This window comes from Rana temporaria, chromosome 4 (assembly GCF_905171775.1).
Source record: "Rana temporaria chromosome 4, aRanTem1.1, whole genome shotgun sequence".
Classification (NCBI taxonomy): domain Eukaryota; kingdom Metazoa; phylum Chordata; class Amphibia; order Anura; family Ranidae; genus Rana; species Rana temporaria.
The window spans coordinates 150,319,460-150,332,615 of NC_053492.1; the positions used below are offsets into that span (position 1 = coordinate 150,319,460).

Consider the following 13,156-nt stretch of genomic DNA (forward strand, 5'->3'; position numbering starts at 1 on the left):
CTTCGATCCCTGAACCTACTTGGTCCTTGTCCAAGAGGTCGTCCAATTCCCATGAGGAAAGGACCTCCTCTTCTGAGGGTCCGCGCTCGGGCGACGGAGATCTAATCCGTTTACTGCCCCGCATAGCTGTGGCTATCATTTTTCCCATTCTTTTCTCCATCTCTCTTAAAGAGGTGAGTAATACCTTGTCCGTGACCATCTTAGGGTTGGACTGACCCGCGCCAGCTCCAGCCCCAGATCCCGATGGCCCCAAGGCTCCCTGTGGGGAAAGCAGCAGCATAACTTTGTCCGAGACCTCAGACTCTCTGGGGGAATCCCCACCTCTTGTACCCTCTGACCCGGATGCCATGGTACAATACCGAGGTACACCTGCTACCTATTGGTATTTGGAACTATAAAAGTTAATTGCCCAAACACCTGTTTGGGGGATAAAAAATGCTTCCTCTCCCCTAGATGACTCTACTTTTTTTTTTTTTTTTTTTCGTTTTTGTTTCAAATCCAGGAAAGAAAAAACATTCTGTCCCCCTGAGTAGTATTGCAAAGAAAAACTATGAGATGGAAAAAGAAACAGCCTATTTCTAGGCTTGAAAAACAGTCTTCTGAAGACTGCAATATCCTTTCTGGCCACTGTGTGTCCTCGGCGCCCCGTGCTGCCGCTCTGGTCTTTCTTCCCCAGTTCTAAAGCATTGAATGGAACAAACAAGGAAGGGCCGCCCCTTCCTTAAGCCACTGACCCGCCCTTCCCCCCCAGCAATCTCAAACAGGAAATGCCCCTCCCGACAGGGGGGGGGGGGTTTGGGAGGAAGGGACCTCTCTGTTCCAGCAAACTGCAGCCTGGAACCATGAGGAGGTCAGCGTTTTGCCTGCTTTGCAGGCCCTGAGGAGGAAGACTGAATGGAGCATCGCCTGGAGGCTTGCAGGTAAGCACAGCTCTCTGACACACATATATACTTTTATATCACACAGGCCCCACTCAATGCTTTTCCAACACTACAAGGGAGGTCACATCTTATGGGGAATATTACATATAGAGCCATCCTATCTTTATGATATGTGACTAGTTTGCCAGATGCAGTGCATAACTTTAGGCATGTCCCCTGTGACCCCCCAGAAAAAAACCTGCTAAGAACCAAGTTCCGCAAGTTTTCCCCTCACTTACCTGCTCCATGCCGCAGGACTTTGCCAAGCAAGAGGCCCAATCTTCCCCCATCTCCGTGGGGATGTCTAGACCTTCAGGCCCTGGGTTCCTATGAAGGATCCACTGTCCTGGGCCCATATAGCACCCTGGCAACAGAAAACATTAGGCACCCAAAGGTTTCTAAGTTCTGGGCCCAGGGTCCAGCTCTCTAAAAAGAAAAGCATTATGGGCTATACCCCAAGGGTTTGGGGTCCGGTTACTGACCACTTTAGCGCTGAGGCTTTTTTGGACAGAACCGGTAGCTCACCTAATCCCAAGGATGCGGAGGCAAGCTAAACCATGACTAACACCTAAGACACTGGCGTAAAAACTGAGGTACTCCTCCTATGGGAGGGGGTTATATAGGGAGGGGCATTTCCTGTTTGAGATTGCCAGTGTCAACACCTGAAGGTACTCCATATAACCCATATAGTAATGAATATGCCGCTCTGTGTCCCGTGATGTACGATAAAGAAAATATATTATATTAATTACACCAAGTGAACGATAGAGCGATAGTAACTCCATACATTCTATGTGGTGTTTTTTTTACATTGATTCTTACATATAAATGCATGTACATTTATATATATATTCTGACAAAACCCCCAGCTTTATGGGGTATTTTTACCTTTTTATACTTACAGTGTATAGTGGTTGACAATTGAAATGTATATTCATCAGGACTATTATTGCTTTAGTGGCCTTTAGCTGCCTGTGTGATCCCTTATGTGATCCCTTATGTGCTGATGTGGCGTGGTACGGTTCAGGAGGGGGGCGCTCTCTCGTCCCCCCTCTTTTCCTCCGGCCTGCCATGTTGCATGCTCGGATAAGGGTCTGGTATGGACCTGAAGGGTCTGGTATGGATTTTGGGGGGAACCCTACGCCATTTTTTTTAAATTTGGCACAGGGTTCCCATTAATATCCATACCAAACCTGAAGGGCCTGGTATGGATTTTGAGGGGAACCCCCACGCAATTTTTTTTTAACATTTTTGGATCGGAGGTTAATATTCATACCAGACCCAAAGGGCCTGTAATGGACTGGGGGGGAATCCAATGAAGTTTTTTTGTATATTGCCTAAACCCAACAATTCATTACAGCCGCGATCAGTTTTAAATGACTTTTTTCCTTTAGAAATCTAATTTTGCTGTGGTAATGTTCTAAACACAGGAAAAAATTGCAACTTTACAGGTATACTATAGGCATGAAATTTAAAGGAATATTTAATTTTTATTGTTTCACTTTAAGCATTATTAAAATCACTGCTCACGAAAAAAAATCAGTTTTTAAAACTTTTTTTGCATTGATACATGTCCCCTGGGGCAGGACCCAGGTCCCCAAACACTTTTTATGGCAATAACTTGCATATGAGCCTTTAAAATTAGCACTTTTGGTTTTTCATGTTAAGGTCCCTTAGATTTTAACAGTGTTCCGCGGCTTTCGAATTTGCCCCGAACTCTGCATATTGTTTGTTGTTCGCCGAACATCCGAAAAACCAATGTTCGACCCGAACTTATGCTTGGGCCAAACCGTTTCGCCCATCCCTACTGACGACACAAAAAATATGCAGGGCAATAACAACACAGCAGGAAATAGAACATTTACATGAGGACATGAATAAATTATTGGAATGGGCTACTGCATGGCAAATTAAGTTTAACATTGGTAAATGTAAGGTAATGCACTGGCTAGGTAAAAATACTGTATTAACACAAGTTACTCTTTAGGGGGAGAACCCCTAGGGGCTTCCAGGATGGAGAAGGATCTAGGGGGTCCTAGTATCAGACAGACTGAGAAATAGCATTCAGTGTCAAGCAGTGGGTAACAAAGCCAGCAGAATATTAGCATGCATTAAAAAAGGAATTTACTTCAGAGATAAAACGATTATTCTGCCACTTTATAAAACTCTGGTTCGCCACATCTGCAGTATTCCAACCAGTTCTGAACACCAATCCTCAGAAAAGATGTGCTGGAACTGGAGAACCTCAATTATGAGGAATGCCTACAAGTGCTAAAATTGTTCTCTCTGGAGAAGAAACGCTTGAAAGGAGATTTGATAGATATATACAAATATCTTAACCACTTAGGACCCGGACCTTTATGCAGGTAAAGGACCTGGCCAGTTTTTGCGATTCGGCACTGCGTCACTTTAACCACTTGCCCACCAGGTAAATTCTGGCACTTCTCCCCTTCATGTGAAAATCACAATTTTTTTGCTAGAAAATTTATCAGAACCCCCAAACATTATATATTTTTTTTTAGCAGACATCCTAGGGAATAAAATGGCAGTCATTGCAATACTTTTTGTCACACCGTATTTGCGCAGCGGTCTTACAAGCGCACTTTTTTTGGATAAAAATCACTTTTTTGAATTAAAAAATAAGACAACAATACATTTTGCCCAATTTTTTTATATATTGTGAAAGATAATGTTACGCCGAGTAAAATGATACCCAACATGTCACGCTTAAAAATTGCGCCCGCTCGTGGCATGGCGTCAAACTTTTACCCTTAAAAATCTCGATAGGCGACGTTTAAAAAATTCTACAGGTTGCATTTTTTGAGTTGCAGAGTAGGTCTAGGGCTAGAATTATTGCTCTCACTCTAACGATCGCGGCGATACCTCACTTGTGTGGTTTGAATACCGTTTTCATATGCGGGCGCTACTCGCGTATGCGTTTGCTTCTGCGCGCGAGCTCGTCGGGACGGGGCGCTTTAAAAAAAATTTTTTTGGTTTTCTTATTTATTTTTATTTCGTTTTATAATTTTTTACACTGAAAAAAATAAAATAAAAAATTGATCACTTTTATTCCTATTACAAGGAATGTAAACATCCCTTGTAATAGAAAAAAGCATGACAGGTCCTCTTAAATATGAGATCTGGGGTCAAAAAGACCTCAGATCTCATAATTAGACTTAAATGCAAAAAAAAAAAGAAAAAAAAAAAAGTAATTTTTTCAAATGACAAAAAAAAAATGTTTCTTTAAGAGGCTGGGCGGGACTGACGTTTTGACGTCACTTCCGCCCAGCAGAGCTATGAGGAGGGGTGAAGGAGATTTCTCCTTCAGTCCCATCCCCGCTCAGCTGCCGGACACATCCGATCCCCTCCGCCGCTACCGACGGCTCCGGTAAGCGGCGGAGGGCGCGGGAGAGCGGCGGGAGGGGGGGGGGCCCCTCTCCCGCCACTGATAACGGCGATCTCGCGGCGAATCCGCCACGGAGACCGACGTTATCGTGTACACCACCGCCCCCTGAAAAGATGAATATCTCGGTTGTGGCAGCAGCTGCTGCCGTTATCGAGATATTCAACTTTAAAAAGAGGACGTCTTTTTGACATGGGGCGGTGGTCAAGAGGTTAACCTCCCTGGCGGTATGATTCTGTCTGAAATTACGTACCAAAAGCGGTACAATTATTTTGCAAGGAAATTTGGCGTTTTATACTGTAGGCCTGCAATTCTTAGGAATAACTCACTTAAATCTGACCAAACAAGAGTCTAGTAGGCATCCCGGGTATGAATTTTTTTTTAAAACAAAATGATAAATTATAATATAATAAATAATTATAAATAATTATAACAAATAATAATATAATTATAATAAAAATTATTCAATAATGTAATCAACTCAAAATCACTGAAATTTGCTCAGTTGCAGAATTGTCGCTGTCATTACTTTTATTTTTTTATGACGAATTTCCCCACAAATCGCTATCGCTCAATTCTGCAAGTGATTATAATTTATTATCGCTGTTTTCTAGCTGCTCTAAAACCACTTTTGACATTAAGGGACACTTTTGGTTGCTATGGACAATCTACAGTTTGCAGGCAGAAAGAACAGTTTTTATTATATAAAAGAACATGTAGGGCACTGGGCAAACCACTATGGACAAGGGGGGGGGGGTGTATTTTTTACACACAGTACTGTAATCTGTAAGATTACAGTATACTGTATGTAATGTGTTTGTTTACTTTTTTTAATCTGGCGCCGTTCTCCGCCCCCGTGCGTCGTAACGTCGCAGGGAACGGAGACGGCGGCACACAGGCACTGTGTGAATTGAGCGAGGACCCGCTCGCTCACACAGCGGGGATGCATCGCAGGATCCAGGGACAAGGTAAGTAACTTTGTCTGTGGATTCAGCGAGCAGGTAAGCTTTTTTTCTTCAGTTTAGGCCGATACGTATTCTTCTACCTATTTTTGGTAAAAAAAAAATCGCAATAAGCGTTTATCGATTGGTTTGCGCAAAATTTATAGCGTTTACAAAATAGGAGATCGTTTTATTGCATTTTTATAATTTTTTTTTTTTTTTACTAATAATGGCGGCGATCAGCGTTTTTTTCCGTGACTGCGACACTATGGCGGACACATCGGACAATTTTGACAAATTTTTGGGACCATTGTCATTTTCACAGAAAAAAATGCTATAAAAATGCATTGTTTACTGTGAAAATGACAGTGCAGTTTAGGAGTTAACCACTAGGGGGTGCTGTAGGGCTTATGTGTGACCTCATATGTTTTTCTAACTGTAGGGGGGCGGGGCTGGACGTGTGACATCATTGATTGTGTTTCCCTATATTAGGGAACACACGATCAATGAAGCTGCCACTGTGAAGAACGGGGAAGCTGTGTTTACACACAGCTCTAACCTTTTTACAGCTCCGGGACCGATCGCGGGACTCCAGCGGCGATCGTGTCCGCGGGTCCCGCGGCCGCGGAGCACTTAAAGAGGACGTACAGGTACGTGCTTGTGCCCAGCCGTGCCATTCTGCCGACGTATATCTGCAGGAGACGGTCCTTAAGTGGTTAATGGTGATTCTAGCATAAGTATGAAACTTTTTAGTCCCTGGGGGTGTAAGAGGACACAGGGGCCATACGATGAGACTGGAAGAAAAGCAGTGTAGGGGGTTTTTCACCATCACGGCGGAAAGGATGCAAAACTCTCTTCCACAATCGGTGGTGTCGGCAGGAAGTATGGATAGTTTTAAAAGACTCTTGGATGTACATCCTAGTGAAAACAATATAGGGGGGATATGGGAAATTATTTTTCTACACACACACCTGCACAGGTTAAACTGGATGGACTGTTGTCTTTATTCAACCTATGTATGTAACTATGTATGTATGTATGTATGCATGTATGCATGTATGGGACCTAGAAGTGTAAAACAATGTTATCTTTCTGTGAACTTCCCCATAACCCATTTAATAGATGGGAACAAAGGCAGAAAGGTTTAGATCCAGCCTGTGTGACAACCATCGTTCCCTGGGTGTAGCCACCCAGGGATAGGAAGCATGTCATTCACTAGATCACCAGATGAAAAAAAAGAAAATTAGCCTGAAAAATGCAACTACCTCATCTAAGGACATGTAAGCTTCTGTTTTGTTTTGGGTTTAGATACTTTTAAGGCTTAATTTCCACTGGCGTTTTTACAGCCACTTTTCTGAGCGTTTTTTACAGCTTAAAAACGCCTGTCCATGTTATTCTATGGCATCCTGCCCACAGACGTTTTTGAGCTGCAAATGGCATATGCGTTTTTGAGCTGTAAAAAAAACGCAGGACCAGGGCGTTCTGAAGCTCCAGAGTAGAGCTGTAAAAACGCCAGACGTTAAAAAACGCGCGAAAACGCTCAAAATCGCACAAAAACGCTCAAAAACGCGACCGCGGCATTTTTAAAGCTGCAGCTCCCAAAAAAATTTTTTTTTTTTTTACAAAATAAACATGGACAGGCGTTTTTAAGCTGTAAAAAAAGCCTAACAGTGGCTGTAAAAACGCCAGTGGAAATGAAGCCTTAAAGTCAAGTTAGCATAAAAGGCAGGCAGCTTTTTCGGAAAGTAGTCAGCAGCAGGGTCAGCAGCAAGTCCCTATTGGACTTCAACCGACCATACACAGGTAGATAAATCAAGAAGAGCAATAGACCATGAGACATTCTTAAGTCCTTTTTTTGCATTGTTACATTGCCTAAACCTGCCAAACATTCACGATTTCCTGTTAGAGAATTCCTACATGACCCAGTCCAGACTAAACTATACGCTGTATGGTTACCCTATGCTGAAATGAAGAAGTATTTTTGTTCTATCAAATAAAACAAAGAATGGATGATGTAACCTACACAGTACTTTTTAAGAAATGTTTTATTTATTTTTTAATATCATTTAAAAGAGTGCAAAGTGGATTTTCTTTTCGTAAATAACCCCCAATATCTATTAATTGCCTATTCTTCAAATTATTTTCTGCAGTACCTGGGATTTCTGTCCTATGGTCCCAGTGTTCAGACTGTAGATTTTGTACAACTGCTTGTGCAGTTTATTCCATTTATCTAGCAGATCAATATTTTTCTAAATGATTTTACACTTGAATGATACTACAGATATGCATTACTTGAAATTCCGTGCATCAATCAGTCTTTATCCACACGATTTTCAGTTATAATAAGCAACACTAAAATCCTTGTTACAAAAAATAAAAAAAAATAACAAAGAAGTACAATACCCAAGATAGATTGTTACGTGTCACAGGATTTTTACAATGGCAACTGAGAATTTATTTTTCAAGAAAATAGTATCCACTTTAAATCTATGCTTTATTAAGTTTTCTCTATTAAACAAAACTTTAGTCATACTACAAGAGGAATAGCAGCCAGTGCTAGAAGCAGTACCAATACGTTGTGTGCATTGAGGGATTTTGAAATCTCAGTAACAAAGCAGAACCATATGTTTATATCTCTAACACCACTATTAAGCCCAACAGCATCGGTTTGCTTGTCTTTTCCATGCTCCCTGATTATAAAAGCTATTTTTTTTTAATTAAACAGACAGGTTAGCCAAACATTACATACACTTATCCCTTATAGAAAACGCACATGCTAACCATTTTAGCTATGCCTATGATTTATGAAAATGTTCACATTTTTAAAGATTATTAGATAAAAAGTTTACCGATTCTGACATGAAGACTTACTTTACATATCTGGATTAGCTTTCTGCAAACTGAATGTTCTCACTCCCTTATGTATTAGTTGTTTCAGATAAACAGAATATAAATGCACGGAGTCTTGTATATTCACTGCTTGGAAGCTGCATCCAGATGCCAAGCTGTGCAATGTATCATAATCAGAAGAACATTTGGCTCTATGATTAGCATCTTGATTCTTAGTTTCATTGGCTGACGATACTGGCAGCTATAAAACTGTCCTCAGGGTAATCTAGGTCAAGCTTCTCTAATCCTGATTGGGTATTTCCTTCTTTAGGCCTCCTTGTACATTCTGTGTACTTACGTGACTCTTCTTCTGTTTCTTTCTTTTTTTTTTTTTTGTGAAAGTTGTATTTATGTTTGTTATCATCAAAAGGAACCAAAAGAAAGCAACTAAACATCTAAATATATTTGTTACGAGAAACTGACAATCATGAGACCAATATAGTAAATACTTTTAATTTGATTGTTTTTATTTGTGTTTTGTTTTGGTCTTTTCTTGCTTATTTGATGTAATTTTTCATGTGGCTCTTATGAGCATCCTGCTATAACTTCCTTACTAAAGCTTATTACCTTAGTACATTATTCTTCCATGCTTTGAGACTAAACATAGTAATATCTCCAAGAACAGATATTTTGATACCCATACCTTTTGAAACATTAAAAGGAACAAATGTTGGTACTGTCAGATTGCTTGTTATAGCCCCTTCTTTGTAATTTTATTATATATATATATATATATATATATATATATATATATATATATATATATATATATATATATATATATATATATATATATATATATATATATATATATATATATATATATATATATATATATATATATATATATATTTTTTTTTTTTTTTCTGTTTGCCTATATTACTTTGTAGTTTCTTGGAAATTAATAAAAATAACAATACCTTAAAAAAAAATTAAAAATGAAAAAAAAATGTAAATTAAAAATACTTTGACAATGGGGATGCATTAGATAATTTTAGATGTCTTCATAGGATTGCTTACAGATTGTTGTTAACAGATAGTCAACCACACTTGGGTTAGACTTGCGGAGGTTCAACTGAACAAAGCCAACTGGAGTCAATTCTGTTAAGTCAATTTTATCAATTTTCAAGGTTAATTGCTAAGGGATTGGCAAAAAGCACATGGGGGCTGTGCACTGACCCAGGGGACATATACCAATGCAAAAAAAATGCCCTTTTGCAGGGAGCTGTGAATTTAATAAAATTTAAAGTGCAACATAAAAAAATGCAATATTCCTTGTCAGCTGTGAATTTAATAATGCTGAAAGTGCAACATAAAAATACAATATTCCTTTAAAAACCTGATTGGGAGTCTCCTGATCCTGCCTATGAAGTGGCATATCTTCACAGTGTAAACATAGTCATATAGCAAAAGTGACATAAAAAAATGCTTTTAATTTACATTTCCTTCTAAGTTTCCTTTAATTTGTAGATAATGTAATGGCAACAGCAAAATACATATCAGACGCATATCAAGGAAGATAAGGGTCTGGTATGTATTTTTTGGGTTGGCCTCATTACATTATTTACAGAATAAAAGAAGCTAGCATTGAAAAGTAAACAAACAGCTTTGTTTTCTGTATGTTACTTTTGCTTTGCACGTTAAAATAAAATGACATGAGCCCCCCCCCCCCCAAAAAAAAATCGAACCAAGACCCTTTGGATCTAAGGGGGAACATGGGGCAACAAATGACCCTTAATCTGAGTATGCAGCATGACACCCACTTGCTTCTGTTTGTAAACAATGCAGCCAGGGGTTCTTTTAATGCATTCCAGACACTTATTCTAGATAGAATAGATAATCCCCCCCCCCCAAAAAAAAAGCATGGGGTTCTCTCCATATTCCCTACCCTACCCTTTAGGGCAGGGATATGCAATTAGCGGACCTCCAGCTGTTGAAAACTACAAGTCCCATCATGCTTCTGCCTCTGAGTGTTATGCTTGTGGCTGTCAGAGTCTTGCTATGCCTCATGGGATTTGTAGTTCTGCAACATCTGGAGGTCAGCTAATTGCATATCCCCGCTTTAGGGCATGTCCTCAACAGGGACAAGAGACTCTTCCCTACAACCTTGGCCCAGTGGTTTTGAGGATCCAGGGTGGCCCCCAGATATCTTCCCTACCTGCTGATATGACCCACCTATTGGTTCCACACATAACTCTCTTGAGCTGTCATTATCTTTTTTTCTAACAAGTCAGAAATACAGTGACAAGCCAGTAGTTTGTGAATTATGGAATTTCAATTTTTTTTTAAATGGATCAGCACCTATTCAATTTGTGGACCCATTTTTTTAAATATCTGCCTATCTGTGATACATAACAGCTAACACTAGGCTAGGCCATAATACAAACCTACCAACCATTCTGGATTCTGCGCAGTTGTCCCTGGATTCCACCAAAATCCCAGTGTCTAAAGTTATGGGCTGTATCTTGCAGCCAAGTGAATGCTTGGTCCAGCACTTGACTGCAGATGTTCACCGACAGAGTCAACAGCAAAATGGGCAGGGGCAAGGAAGATACTGTACTACCATTCCTTCTGTATGTGTGCACCAGCATAGCTTCCCCAGTAAATCTTCTGGTCAGCACAGTCAGTCTCCCCTCTATCTAAGCCTTGCACACACAATGAGAATATTGGACAAATGATTTTCTTTCTTTTTTTTTTGCATGCTATAGTCTCATATTGTAAATGAAGAGGTTACTAAACTTAAGAAAATTCTTGCTCGACAGAATACAACTTCAGAAGTGATGTAATGCATTGTATTTTTTTCATTTCCATGCAATGCTTAGTCTTGCTCATCCTATTTTTTTCGGATGAATACGGTACTCATTAAACGAAAATCATTTGATCTTGTATCAAATAAGAAATATTTGTGTTAGTTCCTTTAGATAATTTTGGATGAACTGTCCTGATCGGCTGTCAAAAGTCGTGTACTAACAATCAGAGTATCGTACGATAGCTTCGAAAGTGGTGTTTTTCGTTCTATTTTCTACTTGTGTATACTAGTTTTTAGCTGCAATGTCTTGGACATTTTTACTCCCGATCACTACTAGGGCATTCTTCTTACTGCTGACCACTAGGAAATTCTACATCTCACTGGCTGATTACCGCCAGGGCATTCTTCCTCATGCTGACCAGGGAATTCTTCCTTCTGTACAGGGCTGTGTAAATAACTTACACTTTACAAGTTGCAAAATCCATGTTATTAAAATAAATACAATGTGCTACAATGTATTTCCCAATTCATAACAAATTTCAAGCAAGCATTATAATTCATGAAGTGGAGGGTATTACTTAGGTATACCTATATACAACACATGAGGGAGAGAGTGGGGGGACTACACTTCCCCTATACCCTTCCTTTTTCTCCCCCTCCCCCCTTTTTTTTCTTCTCACCTTCTCCCCCTATTTATAGACTCTCCTAACTACAGTAATGGATATAGAATATGGGGCCCATAGGGCTGGGTCTTTTATAAAAGACATGTAAACCATCCAGTATAAAAAATATCTATACCAGATAACTTATTTTATTGTAAGAAGGTATATTTAGACCGTATATATGTTGTATGTGTTTTATGTATTGAGATGTAAGTAATGTAATGTGAAAAAAATGTAATAAAGAAAATGTTAAAAGTATAATTCATGAATTTACAAAAGGTGCTCGAGTGCTGTGAAAGTACAGTGTGCAAAAAGTTCACTCAATAAATCAGTTCATACAAAAAAACATAATTTTCCAAAAAGTGATCTTTCAAAAACTCCCACCATACAGTTTAAAAGAGGACTGAAATCCCATGTGACTGCAGTCCCTTAGGAAGATTTGAGATTTTTTTTTTTAAGTTGAAATTATTCTTGGTATGGTTGGGAGTTCTTTATTCAGAAAGGAGTAGGAATGGGCGCAACATTTGCACACAGTATTGTTTGTTTTTTTATGGCAGAGTGAAAGGATGGTTGTATATTCAGTCAGAGACCAGAACTCCTCTTTTATAAACGTTTTATGGGTGAAATGTAGCTTAAGACCCCTTTTCACACTGGGGTGTCTTTCAGGCGTTTTTGGGATGAAAATAGCGCCTGTAAAGTGCCTGAAAAACTCCTCCCCTGCAGCCCCAGTGTGAGAGCCTGAGTGCTTTCAAACTGGGGCGGTGCGCTTGCAGGACATTAGAAAAAGTACTGCAAGCAGCAGCTTTGGGGCGGTAGAGGAGCGAAGTATACACCGCTCCTTTAGACTTGTCTTTAGTTAATAAACCTAATTGTCTGCTGCAATATCGAAGTCCTGCTATAAGACGCTGATCGCCGCCATTACTAGTTTAAACAGAATTATTAATTAAAATTCCAGTATGCTGGAATTACAATAATTTGTAGACGCTATAACTTTTGCGCAAACCAGCCAATATACGCTTATTGGGATTTATTTTACCAAAAACATGTAGCAGAATACATTTTGGCCTAAAGAAATTAGATTGTTACCATTTTTATTGGATATGTTTGATAGCAGAAAGTAAAAACATTTTTTTGTCAGTATTTTTTTAAATTTTGAAATTTTTTATTGAAGAATGTGTGTCATAAAATAGTACAAACTATATAAGGATTGTAATACAAGAATTCCAAACCTCACGGCCAAGACAGTGACATAAAAAGAAGAGAAATGTATATATTAGGGATGAGCCCGATGTTCGAGTCGAACATAAGTTCGATTCGAACATCGGGTGTTCGCCAGGTTCGCCGAATAGCGAACAATTTGTGGTGTTCGCTGCAAATTCGAAAGCCGAGGAACACCCTTTGAAAGTCTATGGGAGAAATCAAAAGTGCTAATTTTAAAGTTTAATATGCAAGTTATTGTCATAAAAAGAGGACATGTATCAATGCAAATAGTTTTTTTTAAAACTGCCATTTTTTCGGGAGCAGTGATTTTAATAGTATGCCTGTAAGGTAGCACATTTTTCCTGTGTTAAAGGGGTGGTTCCCCCTAAAAA

At 39.3% G+C, this 13,156-nt stretch overlaps 1 long non-coding RNA gene across 1 annotated transcript in view; it reads right to left on the reverse strand.

The window, feature by feature from the left end:
* LOC120936670 overlaps positions 1 to 8,559 on the reverse strand; it is a 42,793-nt gene extending 34,234 nt beyond the window's left edge. Inside the window, exon 1 of the long non-coding RNA XR_005748629.1 lies at positions 8,136 to 8,559. This is a non-coding gene — a long non-coding RNA (uncharacterized LOC120936670). The remainder of the gene's footprint in view (positions 1 to 8,135) is intronic.
* Positions 8,560 to 13,156: the final 4,597 nt, after the last annotated feature.